This window comes from Phyllobates terribilis, unplaced genomic scaffold (genome assembly GCF_046119375.1).
Source record: "Phyllobates terribilis strain yellow unplaced genomic scaffold, ASM4611937v1 Scaffold_7__3_contigs__length_470593459, whole genome shotgun sequence".
NCBI classification, from domain to species: domain Eukaryota; kingdom Metazoa; phylum Chordata; class Amphibia; order Anura; family Dendrobatidae; genus Phyllobates; species Phyllobates terribilis.
This window is the reverse complement of record NW_027362767.1, coordinates 112820213-112834016: the sequence shown is the minus strand read 5'-3', so window position 1 is coordinate 112834016 and position 13804 is coordinate 112820213. Positions and strand designations below refer to the sequence as shown.

The 13804-nt window shown below is 42.7% G+C and overlaps 1 pseudogene; it reads right to left on the bottom strand.

Moving 5' to 3' along the window:
- Window positions 1–1631: 1631 nt before the first annotated feature.
- Window positions 1632–13804, bottom strand: part of LOC141155371 (protein transport protein Sec23A-like) — a 194024-nt pseudogene continuing 181851 nt past the window's right edge.

The window sequence follows — 13804 nt, the reverse complement described above, 5'->3', positions numbered from 1 at the left end:
GATACTGTTTAGCAATTTTACATCTGGTATGCTTTTCCCAGTTAGATGTGGTAGAATAGATCTCCTTCTATTCCATATATTGAGATTTACCATAGGTATTAATCATATATATCATCTGACTCCCTTCAGAATATTGTACACATTTAGTTTCCTATTATGAGGAATCTTTTGACTCCTTACAAGTACTAGGTAAATTCACCGATCTGTATATTATCTATGGAAGCAAAACAAATTTGGGTCTTGTCAGACCAACCTATGGGTTTTACAATATTCTGCTTCTATCTTATTTATACCTATGGTCACTATTACTTAATACAGAAAGTACAATACACAGACTTAATTAAATACTTGTATCAAGATTTCACACTCTGTATTTAACTTTACCTTAAATCTTATTTAAACAAGTTATAATTTTTTACTCCTAACACGTATATCAATATGGTCTATACTTATCAACAAAGAAAATTTAGTACAGTTATACTGTGTACAACAAAGACAAAGTATGGTTAACAGAAATGGATATAAGTAAAACAAAGTTTTCACTAGCTATCTTAGCTTCTATGTGAATTTGTATCTAGCCACCCTTCATCTCTCCCTTTGTAAGAGATACTGTCCCTTTGCCAGTGGGTGATAAATGGGGTAAAAAACTTCAATAAGTATACATAGATTCACTTCAGACAGAGAAAAAATTGCTCCAGTTAAATAATTGAAGATTAAAGCTATAACATCAAGGCAAAGTAAATGACATAGTACTTACTACTGTATGCAACAAAATATAACATATATATTCTTATGTAAATTAGGTGCCAAACTTTACAATCCTAGGGAGAATGGACAATAAGTAAAACATAAAATAGGTACCTCAGACAGGATCAGGCAGTTACTGGCAGACAAAGTGGATGATGTGTGAGAGCAGGTAACAAGCTCATCTGTGGGCCCAATGGTGATCCACTTTTCCTGTCAGTGCACGTTTGGTAGGATCCCATCTGGGTGTGGCCGAGATCCTGGGTTTCGGCACCATTTAATACAGAATAACTTTTCAATCTCTCAAGGATGCCGCAGCAACTTTCTATAATTTTAAAGAAAGCTCATTATGGCAATAAGAGCTCTGATCATTAATAGAACAGAAATGTCCCATTGTGGCAAGTGTTTATTCTTATAGGAAAAAGGAATAATAAAGCGGGATGATAGGTGGTCACTACAGAACTAATCCAAATCAGACATTTAGCAGAAAAACAATCAGAATGAAGCAAATTGTTAAACTGAAACTACAACGAACAGGGCTGTTGCAAAGAAGATAAAAGAAAGACAGTTCATTTCAGGGTAATAAACCCAAGTCTAATTATGTTGATTTTGTTTTGTTATAAAAGCAATTGGTCTTTGTATCCTCTAAAGTATAATATATTTGACTCCTTTTTTGGCATTGTAAAAGTATTCGTTACGGTTGTTAATGAGTCGCTTTACAAGATCATACTGTGGGAAAGACAGTTTTCTGATTTAAAGGTTGAATCGTGCAATAAAAAAGATATCTAAAGGTATATCGCCTATATAGATTTATTAAAACGTATCATTATCCAATGTAATGCAGGAGTGTATCAACAAAGATTGCTCCATAATGTCTTTTTAAACATCTAGGCTGCACTGGAAACCGCTAATTTCTTCAGGTGATCCATAAAAACTTGTAAACTGACATCATCTGTGAGAATAGGGGCCCTAGTTTCCTGCAATGAAATTTATTTAAGAATATATCATTTTGTAAAAAGCATCCATATAATGTATTGACAGAAATAATTACATGTAGCATGTATAGTACATTTTAAAAATAATTTTTACTGAACTGAAGCTTAATGGCATTTTCCAGGCTCAAGAGAAATTTCTGCAGTCACTGTGTGACTGCACATTGCAGAAAGCCAATACAAATGGTTGATCACAAAAATGGCACACTTGCAGCCACAAGCTGTTCTGTTTCTCTCAATAGAACAAATGTGTGACTATTGGCATTGGAAATGTAAATGTAGCATCAGCGTCTCTGCCCCCTGCCAGGCAGAGACGCCGTCCCCCTTACCGCCGCGGTCCTGCTCCAGCGTCTTCCGGCCTCCCTGCAGCTGCTGCTGGTGCACACAGCTTCCCTGGCTCTGTGTTTAGGGCGCGCACGCTCCCTCCCTCTTAAAGAGGCCGCGAGCGACGTCCTAAAAAGTCCCCGGCCAATCACCAGAGGGCTTTCCCTATAAGAGTGTAACGGGTCCGGGTGGTGGAACCTCTGTGCCGAGGTGCAAGGAGGGACCCAGAGGGGCGTAACTAGGTATCAACCCGAACCGACCCTGGTCGGACGGCGGCTAACGACTCCGTGACCAGGGAGGATCCAAGCAGAGGGACCAGGTGCTACTCTGGGGACGACCTTGTAGAGAGCAGGTGGCTCCCACGGGTCAGATGGCTGAGACTGACCCGTATGACGGATGGACACAGCAAGCAGGCAGAAGTCTCTGAGTTAGCTGACAGGTGGTCACGGCACGTGATGGCAGAGCAGGCTGAAGTCTCTGGGTTAGCAGACGGGTGGTCACGCCAAGTGACAGCAGGAGCCTCCAGGTAGGCTATCAGGTGGTCACGGCAAGTGACTGCCAAGCAGGCAGAAGTCTCTAGGTTTAGCCGACGGGTGGTCACAGCAAGTGACAGCAAGAGCCTCCAGGTAGGCTAGCAGGTAGCAGGTGAGTGCTCCCAGGTGAGCAGGCTAGCAGGCACGGCAGGTAGCAGGCAGGTAACTGGCAGGTGCTTCCTGGTAGGCAGGCGGGCTTGCCCATAGACAGACTGGCGGGTAGAGCGGAAGGCAGACTGTCGGGCTGGAGAGTAGGAAGGCTGGCGGACTGGAACAGAAGTCAGGCTGGCAACGGGACCTGAGGGCTGAAGCAGAGGTAATATACTGTGCAACAACTTTGCTCGGGCACGTCCATTTTGGAGGAGGTGCTTTATATATGGGAGGTCCTCCGGCAATTGGCCGGGGACTCCTTAGGACGGCGCGCACGGTCCATTTAAGAGAGGTGGAGCGCGCGCGCACGCGCCCTAAGCACAGTGCCCGGGAAGGAGCGCGCGCCGGCAGCAGCGAGGAGGGGAGCGCTGGAGGACGCCGCGCCAGGAGCGGGAAGATGAGAGGGACGGTGTCTCTGCCTAGCAGTGGGTAGAGACGCCGATGCTACAAAGAGGCACCTCCTCCAATATGGAGGTGCCCGTGCAAGGTTGTTGCTTTGTGATTCTTACTTTGCTTCAGCCCCCAGATCCTCTGTAAATCAGGCCTGTTCACCAGTCTGATCTTCTGCTCAGTCCGCTAGCCTGTCTTCTCTTCAGCCCGACAGTCTGTCTACAGTCCAGTCTGCCAGTCTGTCTATGGGCTCTGCCCGCCTGCTTACCTGGAAGCACCTGCCGGTTACCTGCCGTGCCTGCCTGCCCGCTTACCTGGAAGCACCCGCCTGTTACCTGCCGTGCCTGCCAGCCCGCTTACCTGGAAGCACCAGCCAGCTATCAGTTGTGCCGCCAGCTTGCCTACTCAAAACACTCGCCTGACTATCTGCCTAATCAGCCTGCTTGTCTACCCGGACCAGCGGTCAGCCTGCCAGCCGAAGCTCATCAGCTGTACCGGTCAGTTCCTGCCTTCTCACCTGTGGGAGTCACCTGCTCTCATACAAGGTCAGTCCCAGAGTGGCACCTGTTCCCTCTGCTCTGTTCCTCCCTGGTTCACGGAGTTGACTGAGCCGCCGTGCGACCTTGGTCGGACCGAGTTGATACTTAGTCACGCCCCTCTGGCCCCTCCTTGCACCGCAGCACAGAGGTTCCACCACCCGGATACGTAACAGTAAATGCACATTGAACACTGTCACGATTCAAGAAATCTCTCTCAATTTCTCATATGCTTAGAAATTTGCTTTAACCTTAGAGGGGGTGTCCGGGACTTTAATATTAATGGCCTATCCTTAGAATAGGTCATTTATTACCTGGCACCCACGCCGATCAGCTGTTCTCAACATTGGCAGCGGCCGGTACTGCTCAGCTCTGTCAATGGAATAATGGCCTCAGTCAGGTACTGCACATCCGCCCCAATTAATTCCAATGGGGACAGTTAAAGGGTTTATCCAAGACTATTTTTTTTTTAACTATGGGCCTAAAAATTAACAGGCAGGTAGGAGCTACCTAGCTGCCTCTTGTGCCCGGTGCTTATCTCTGCCAGAACAGAGCAGTCACACACCGCTCCTACCGGTTATTCAGCAGCTTCCCCTGATGTCACGTTGACAGAGCAGCGGCTTCTTTTTCACTCTGTTCTGTTGACAGAACGTGACTGCCCACATCATGCTGATTGACATCCGGCTCCCCTCTGCCTAATTGCAGGGAGCCAGCTATCGATCAGTATGACGTCATCAGTCACGCCCTGTCAACAGTGCGGAAGAGGGAAAAATGCTCTTTTGAAGTTGAGGAACTGAATTTCCACCAGGAGCAGTCAGTGATCGCTCTGTGCCAATGCCGGGTAGAACAGGCGAGTAGTGAGCAACTATCTGCCTGTTTTTGTTAGTTTTTAAACCCATAGTAAAAAAAAAAGTCCTGAATAAACACTTTAAAGGGGTTGTCCACTACTTTATATGATCCCCCAATGTATTCCCCCAGGGCCCATAAGTATTTCTCTAAATACCTTGTGGTGCCTTTTCTGCCTGTGAGCGGCGCTATCACTGGCCGCTCACAGGCATCACGTGACCCCCGGCTGCAGCCGGCGCTGACATCCGCTGACGTCACGACAAGTCCAGACTGCAGCCGAAGGTCCCTCTTCCGCGTTCCACTGGTGGCTGCTGGGTTGTGGGCGGGGTTACCCAGCACGTCACAGCCGGCATCCACCGCGCGCTCTGCCTTTCCCCATTCATTGGGAAAGCGCGCGGTGGATACTGGGTGTGACATGCTGGGCAATCCCGTCAACAGCCCAGCGTCCACCGCGGGGAACGCATCACTGATGTCATGCCTCACTTGACGTGACATCAGTGACGGGTCACGTGATCCCTCTGAGCGGCCAGCGATAGCGCCACTCACAGGCAGAAAAGGCACCGCAAGGTATTTACAAAAACACTTCTGTGCCCCGGGGGGATACATTGGAGGTTCATAAAAAGTAGTGGACAACTTCTTTAATAGGCAGCGGTGCCGCACCACAACAATCAGACAATGACCACCTGTATTCTAAGGGTAAGTCTCTAATGTTCAAGTCCCGGACAACCTTTTCAACTTATCTAACCTTTTCTTAAAGGGGAACCGTCATTTTATTTTCCATAAAAAAGGGAAGGAGGAGGGACGAGCTAGAAATAGCTGAAATCAAAAACAGACATGCCACCGAAAATTTTACTGAAATGGCAGTTGGATATTAAACTTTATTTAAGAAGCACTCCTCCTCCTCCCTTCAAAGTTTTTATCCTCTTAATATATTACAATCGTCATATTTTATAGCACTGTGTACTTACAATTGCTCATTTTGCCTTTCTACCCAGTTAATTCTTCTCCTTTCCATTAGGTCTATGGCATCATGTGATTAAAATCTGGCTAGCTGAATCCTTCTAAGGTCTATGTAGAAACAGGAGGTCAATTTTCCCTGCATAAGTCATGAGTCACTGCAAAAGTCCCTGGACAGAGAAGGGATCAGCTGGGTCAGGAGCTGAAGAGGGGAAGGAGTCCTGCAGGGACAAGAGACTTCCTGCTATTGTCATAGAGCAGAGAAAAGAGTAGAATTAACTGGGTAAAAAGGCAAAATGAGCAATCGTAAGTACACAGCGCTATATAATATGATGATTGTAATATATTAAGAGGATAGAAACTTTGAAGGGAGGAGGAGTGCTTCTTTAACTAAAGCTTAGCTATTACTCTTTATATATATCAAAAAATAAAATAAAAAAAGTAATTACAAACATAGCATTCCTTTAACTTTACTCATTGTTGCAGAAATTTTGCTATATGTAACATTATTTAAAAAGAGATTCTAGCTCTAGACAGTAAAGCTGTGGCTAGACAGTCTTTTTCCATGACACAGATTGAGCGGCCAAATATTCTACGCTGCAGCATAATGCAGGTGAGTGTGGCTGTACTGCGACAAGACTACTCTATCAAGCTAATAGTAAGGACCAGTTGGATTTTTTGTGACTTGTTAGTTGTGGTGCATCCACATTATGCTGCAATTTAGCAGCCGCACAAAGCAAAATTTGGCCATATGACCCGTGCAGTGGGCAAAATCGCCATCTACCCAAGCCTTATTGCTTATCCACAAGCATGCTCGACATGTGCAGACATCTCTTTATTTATTCTTAACCTTCATGTGATGCCTATGAGCTGCCCCCGCCAGGCAGGAAGAGGGGTTCCCATTACAGAGATAGTTGAAGGTCCTGTGGACCTGCCATCAATGTCTGGTGAAAATACCTGTTAAAGGGAACTTGTCAGCTGATTCGTGCTGCCAAAACCGCCTACCTTACAAGACTGACATGATGCAGAATAGACCTGTCAATCTAGCCAGAGAAACCTGAGAGGACATGCCTCTTGGACTAATCACCTTGTCCTCGGCCATGTTTTATACTATGTTATTCTTTTAGAGTAAAACATATGTTTGTAGTGCAGTAGCTGGTCTGGGACTCGTGCTGCCGGGGCGGTGGGCAGCATGTATCAGCTCACAGGTTCCCTTTAATACACTAAAATATTATTCACTGGACGAATAAAAAAAATCACAGATCTGCATAAATACTGACCTGTCCCCAGCCATACATATTGCTATGAGTCTGGGAAGGGTTCACTTATGAGAAAGCAGAAAGCGTGCCTGGAAAATAAAACAAAAGTAGATCAGAAGTCCAATATAGTATTTTATAATCATGTGTTTTCTTGGGTATCATTATCTGTGAAAAAGTGTCAAGTTAAAACACAAAGCGTGGGTCAGATAATAATATACATGTCTAGCAATCAGGAGGAAGATGTTCGCCTTGCTTCCTTCTTTCATGTTCTACGCGATTCTTACATATATAGACAGTTTTTTGTTATCCATTCACAAGATATTATTCATTATATTGCTCATCACTGGCCGTTCTGTCACCTCTTTCCCCAACTTAATTAACCATCCCCCATCCCCCAAACTGACCTACAAACTGAGTTGTGGTTGGCGATAAAACCTGAATTATTATAGATAGTCGGATCCTGTAATTCTCTGCTTCCCGCAAATGTAACAATTTTTTATTTTAATTTCAAAAAATGCCCCTAGTGCCATATGTGGAGGCAGGGAAGGGTTTTTTCCCCTAATATAGAGCTATATGTGGTCTAGAGCAGCAAATCAGGGGGGACGATCACTGCAAAAGATGAGAGCCGGCAGCACCATTTTATTTTAACCCATTCACCCCCTGGCGATTTTCCGTTTTCGTTTTATCCTCCCTTTTTTTCCAGGAGCCATAACTTTTTTTTAACTTTCATTCTGCCACATAGTGTACTGGAAAACAGGGAAAAAAAATTCCAAGTGCAGTGAAATTGCACCTCCACAATGTTTTTTGGTTTTTTTTATTTACCATGTTCAATATATGGTAAAACTGATCTGGCAATTTACTTCTCTAGGTCAATACGAGTGCATAGATACCAAACATGTACTGAATATAAAAATACCAGAAATATGGACAATACCAGGGACCATAATCCCAAAAAGTAGATGGAGAACTCCCAATACAGTTAGGAAACAAAAAGATGAAAAATGGAGTATGTTAACCCCAAAATATATATGAAATAGTAAAAAAAGCCTATTTAATTAAAAATTAAATTTTATTGAAAAAGTCAAAAGAATTAATAGGCAACATTACAATAAGTAATCAGACCAAAAATTAGTAGTAGGTCACATGGTGAGGACACAAAAAATGTGATAACGTGAAAGACACATAAATGTCATAGGTAATGGGGTAGCAAAAGAAGATTTAGTAAAATTGATGGCTTAAAGTTAGTCATCCATAAATAAAAATTCATTCAAAAGATCTGAATGCAGTAATATGGTATAGCCACTAGATGGCACCCAAGTACAATTGTGTACAAAAACCCATTTAAATAGGGGCCAGTAGCACAGTAAGGGCAGGGACACACTGCCGTATTTCACATCCGAGGATGGCATGGTAAACCTGGTACTGGCCGGCACCGCTCCTGACCTAAGCTTGACAGCTACATAGAAATCCATCATGCTGTCATACTCAGGTCAGTCCATTCAGTGCGATGCGATCATCATCGCACGAGTTATACGGCCCGTGTGTCCCTGCCCTGAGGAAGGAAATCAAATGACACGGGCCATTTTCCGAGACCTATAACGTTTTAATTTTTCAGGATATGGGGCTGGGTGAGGGCTTATTTTTTGAGCCCTGAGCTTTAATAAAATATTGCCATGACTAATTACAATATTGTTTTTAGAACAGAAAAGACCATGAGTACAAAATGGCATAAAAAGTTACAGTTTTATTTAGTTAATCTGTAACTAACTTCCATTAATATATCCATAATATAAATATAATGCATGACAAGAAAGTGCAATGTGCTGGAAGAAAAACGCAGTCCACCTGCAAGGGCATATCATACCCCAGCTACAAAGAGTCCATATACATAGTGCGGTATCTTTCCAGAGATATACTGGCTAGAATAAGGCTATATATTCCAAGTGGAGCGCCGAAAAATGTATAACCCAAACCCAGGTTCACCAGATGCTTATCACAATTGTATATGGGGTCCAGGGGGACGCGGAGGACAGGTGGCAAAGGTGTCTCCTCTATCTATTAACTTTTTATGCCATTTTGTACTCATGGTCTTTTCTGTTCTAGATGCTATATGAGTAGTCTACTCTGTCTGATCCTGGATTTACCGGGGTCTCTGCCATTGTTTCTTTAAGATATGTTGGTCGTTGTTTGTACATAGAATCACAATGTTGTGTTGCGTTTTGAGCTTTTTTCCCGTTACGCCGTTTACCTATCAGATTATTTTGTTATATTTTGATAGATAGGACATTTCTGAACGTAGTGATACCAAATTTGTGTATTTTTTCTTTGTGTTATTTTTAATGGGGTAAAGCGGGGGTGATTTGAACTTTTGTTTTATATTCTTTAAAACTTTTTTTTTACTTTAATATTTCCCTTAGGAATCGTGAAGCTGCGATCGTCCGATCGGCTGCGCTATACATAGAAGGGCTGTATATACTGCTGTGTATAGCAGAAATCTACCACGGGCCGGCATTCACAGGAGGATGATGACAGGCACGGGGGTGATGTGGGCTCTAAAAAAGACAGGCACGTCAAATATGATGTGGTCTCTCAAAAGAAAATGGTTTTGTTAATTTTTTTGGGGGGGGGAGTTGCTGATTAACTCTTAATTTTTTTCTTTGTTGGGAAGTTAGAAGAGTTATGTTTCAAAAATGATGCTGATGTAAAGTGGACATGTGGGAAATATTTATTAATTATTTTTAGTGCTATCACTATCTGTTTTTAGGGCAAAAAGATTCAAATTTCGAAAATTGCTAATTTTTCAAAATTGTCATCAAATTTAATTATTTTAAAATAAATAAATGCAAATCATATCAACCTAAATTTACCACTAGCATGAAGTACAATGTGTCACAAAAAAAGTCTCAGAATCACCGGGATCTGTTGAAGCGTTCCAGATCATTAACTCATGAAGTGACAGTGGTCAGAACTGAAACATTTGGCTTGGTCAATAAGATGAAATCAGGCTTTGGGGTGAATGGGTTAAATAAGATACCTACTATTAATTTCATCCCTTCTCCTAGTCTATTTGTAAACCACAACAGAATAAAAACATAGCTACACATCAAAGGATTATATAATTGTGGTCACATTATATGTAAATCTTGATCACGTGTATATAAAACCCAAACTTTTGCTGTACACAAGTTTTAGCCAATCATGGAAAAAAGCTTCAAAGTAAGAGGCTTTCAAAAATAGAAATGTTAATAGTTTATTTTTATCAATTAACACAATGTAAAGTGAATAAACTTAAAATGAAATGATTATTTGGTGTCACCGCCCTTTACCTTCAAAACAATATCAATTCTTCTAAATACACTTGCACAAAATCAGAAGTTTTGAAGGATTATAGTTAATTGTATAACTAACCAATTATACCAAACAGGTGACAATGATCATACTTTCTATGTATAGGGTGAAAGAAAATCATTAACTGAAACAGAGATAGCTGTATAAGAGTCTTAACACTGGGTGAGGAATAGCCAACAAAGGTGAGGTTGTGGAAAACAGTTTCATGCCACAGGTCATACACCATAGTAAGATTGAACACAGCAACAAGACACAAGGTAATTATACTGCATCAGCAACCCTTAAAGAGGTTGTCCACTAATTTTACATCCTAAGAATAGGTCATCAATGTCAGATCTGACACGGGTCCAACACCTGGCTCCCCCACCGATCAGCTGTTAGTGGTGGGCGGCGATGGCCGCCAGCCAGAAGTACTCACTTGCAGAGCTGCTCCATCTACTTGTCATGACTGGTGCTTGTACTGCACATCTGCCTCCTATTGATTTGAATAGGAGGAGGATATGCAGAACCCTGCAGCCGCCACTACAAGTAGATGGTGAAGCTTAGCAAGTGAGTACATCCGGCCGGCGGCCATCGCTGCCACCGATAACTGATCGGCAGGGCTGCCGGGTGTCGGACTTTGGCCGATCAGACATTGATGACCTATCCTAAGGGTAGGCCATCAATGTTAATGTAGTGGACAACCTATTTAATGCAAACTAAGTGATGGCACCCTTCTCCCCTCGCCTTGCTTTGTACTTAAGATCTCTCCCAGGCAAAGATTTCAAAAGAGTCAGGTTTAAGAATGTGCGGATCAAGCTCTTTTGAAGAAGCACCAAGAATTTGGTAACCATAGGCGCAGTGGTCAGCCTAGAAAACTTAGTGTAGCAGGTGAAAAACACATTATGATTGCTTATATCCCGTAAAAATCTGAAGATGTCCAGCAGTGCCATCAGAGAAGAACAGACAGTGGGACCCGGCTTTTTGCCGGCACCAGTTGTCACGTAGATGATGTTTTATGCAATTTTCCAGTAGGAGAATATATACAAGTTTGTGTATTTTATACAAATTCTGACATTTGTGAATCGGAATGTGCTGGGATTGATTCCTGGCCGGGAGCACATGGATATTCTGAAAAAAATCCTTGCTCCAGCAAAACAGGTGAATGATTCCAAAAATAAGACACAGTACTTGTGACCGTTATAGGGATTGGAGTCTTAAGAATTATAAAGGAAATAAAACAGTGTTTTTTTATGACACAATATAGTTGTAACTACTATCAGGTAGTGGATGTAATTAGGAAACATTTCTTGATTTTACATACAGATCCTGTCCTTACACAAATATAGAAAATGGCTGTAAATTTGTATCCAAAAGAGGTTTATCAATCAGCAATAATGTGTCTCCAAGCAACAGGTTCCTTTTTTTTAATTGTGTAAGAAAATACAATTGTAATAAAACAATTTTGAGGCTTAAGTACACAAAACAGTACTGCTCATATGTGAATGCCATATGGATGCCATATAGATTCATCTGAAAATTGTGCTAGTAAGTTCATTGTCTACCTGATAAACAGTGAAGCCATAACATATACTGTATGTTGGTCCATCAAGGTCATTGTGTAAATGGATAGAGGAGCAGATTTACAATGTCCAAAATCCCACAAGAAGTGTGGCAGGAGCATGAAGACACATTATGCCACCCCACAACTTACATCAGTCCTTGGAGTAGGACCAATGTGACATTGTTTCTTGAAGGCCTCTTTACCAACACGGTCCAGATGGAGACTGGAGGCTGGAGTGAAGCAACAGAGGCTGGAATTGTGGTCTATTCTCTATCGGTGAGTCCCGCTTTTATCCTGGACGCAATGATAGCTGCAGACTATGCGCTTCATACAGCTGTCAAAATCCACTCCAAACCTGACATTGTCAAGTCAAAAGGATGCAAAAAAACATGTAGGAACCTTGCAAAAATGCTTAAAACTGTCTTCAAATCACTTCAAAAACTGAGTTAGATCTGAAAATCTTATCCAAAAAATACATGGAATATTGATTTCTCTAAAAAAAAAAAAAAAAAAAAAAAAAAAACATACTGGATTTTTCCTCCACACAGAAAGTCTCTGTGAACATCCCCATAACGCACACTAAGTGATGGCTCCTCCACCCCTCGCCTTGCACTTCAGCAATGAAAATTATATCAAAAGTAGGCTATGAAAAAGTAGGGGCCTGATCCTGGTATAGAGTGAGGAGTAATTGCCCATGCAATGTGACTGCCTTTACAATGTTATGAAAACTTAGATGACTGTATGTCCTTAAAGGAGATGTCTGGGAATATGGTATTGCTCATCTATGAATAGGTCCTCCATATCAGAAGGATGGGGGTCCACTTTCCAGCACCCCCAGTAATCAGCTGTTATCAGCTACTAGGAATTTATCTTCAGAACCTCAAAGCACGTTCTACACATTGAATGTAGTTGATCTGTTCAACTCCTTTCTATGTCTACATCTGGCTTTGGCCTGACCTTGTAAGAGCTGATCTGTGGGGGTGCCTTAAGTTGGACCACCCACCCTTCTATGATCATTAATATCATGTGCCCAGACAACTCATTTTAGTGTATTTCTCCCTGTTAAAGCCTTATATTTATATCAGCGCTTACTTGGCTTCCTCCATGTTCTGTATCAACGTAACGAGGCATGGGGAAACGAGAGTAAAGGATCTCCTGTCCATCATCAACAGGGGCCTGAAGCAAATGTCGGAAATTCTCATACTCAGGCATATCTTGATAGCCTGCTTTCCTCCACTGTGCAATAGTCTAGATTAAACCAGGACAAGGAGAAGAAGTTAACTAAAAATATTAACAATATGAATTAAACACAAAACTGATAGATGCAAAAATATTCAATTACTGCATATGACAAGAGTCAAACTTACCTCACCATGATAAATAAGTGTGAAGACACAGGGTCAGTGGGTGCTCTCGTCCACTGGCCCAGCCGCCTTTAGAAAGACAACATGGACCAGGGCTCATCCCCAACTGAACGCCCGAACTCCTCAACCGTGGGCGGAACACAACACAACCGTTAAGGCTTTATTGGATCCCCAACAACTAACAGCATATAACACATAACCAGCACAGCACAAATTGTAACAGGCAACAGCGTCTCACCCTTCCGCTGGCTCCCCAGGGTTTTAGATTCTTCGTATCTCAGATCTTCCAGGACTATGTACTCCAAACCAGTGGTCCCCTTCTTTTGGCAGGCACCCGCCCAGAGAGAAATAATGCCGGAGTTTGGAACTGAGACAGCACGGCAAAGTCTGTAACCAGGTGACCGAAATGTCCCAACCTGGGTTGCGTCCTAGGCGGTCATTGTTCTCCCATTCGATTCCGAAGATCCTAAATTAGCTGTCTGTCTTCAATCTAGTGCACCTGCTGTCGGGACCGACATTCCTAGGCTGAGGGCAGTAGGCAAAAATCTCCCGGTCAACTGAACAGTCCTCCTGATATACCCTCAGCCCTCATTGCAGGATACCGGGGATTTCACAATTGGTGGAATAAGATTGTCTTTTCATTGGCTGGATCTCAAGTCCCATATAACCATTTTTGGTCGTATTTCAGTGCAGGCAAGGGAGAGCCACATACTGGTTGATATAGTCTTACAATGGAATGCTAGTAGGAGACATTTGGTTTGCAAGTTATGACATTAGAACAATGGTGGCTGAGGCAATTTACATAGAGTCAACAATCC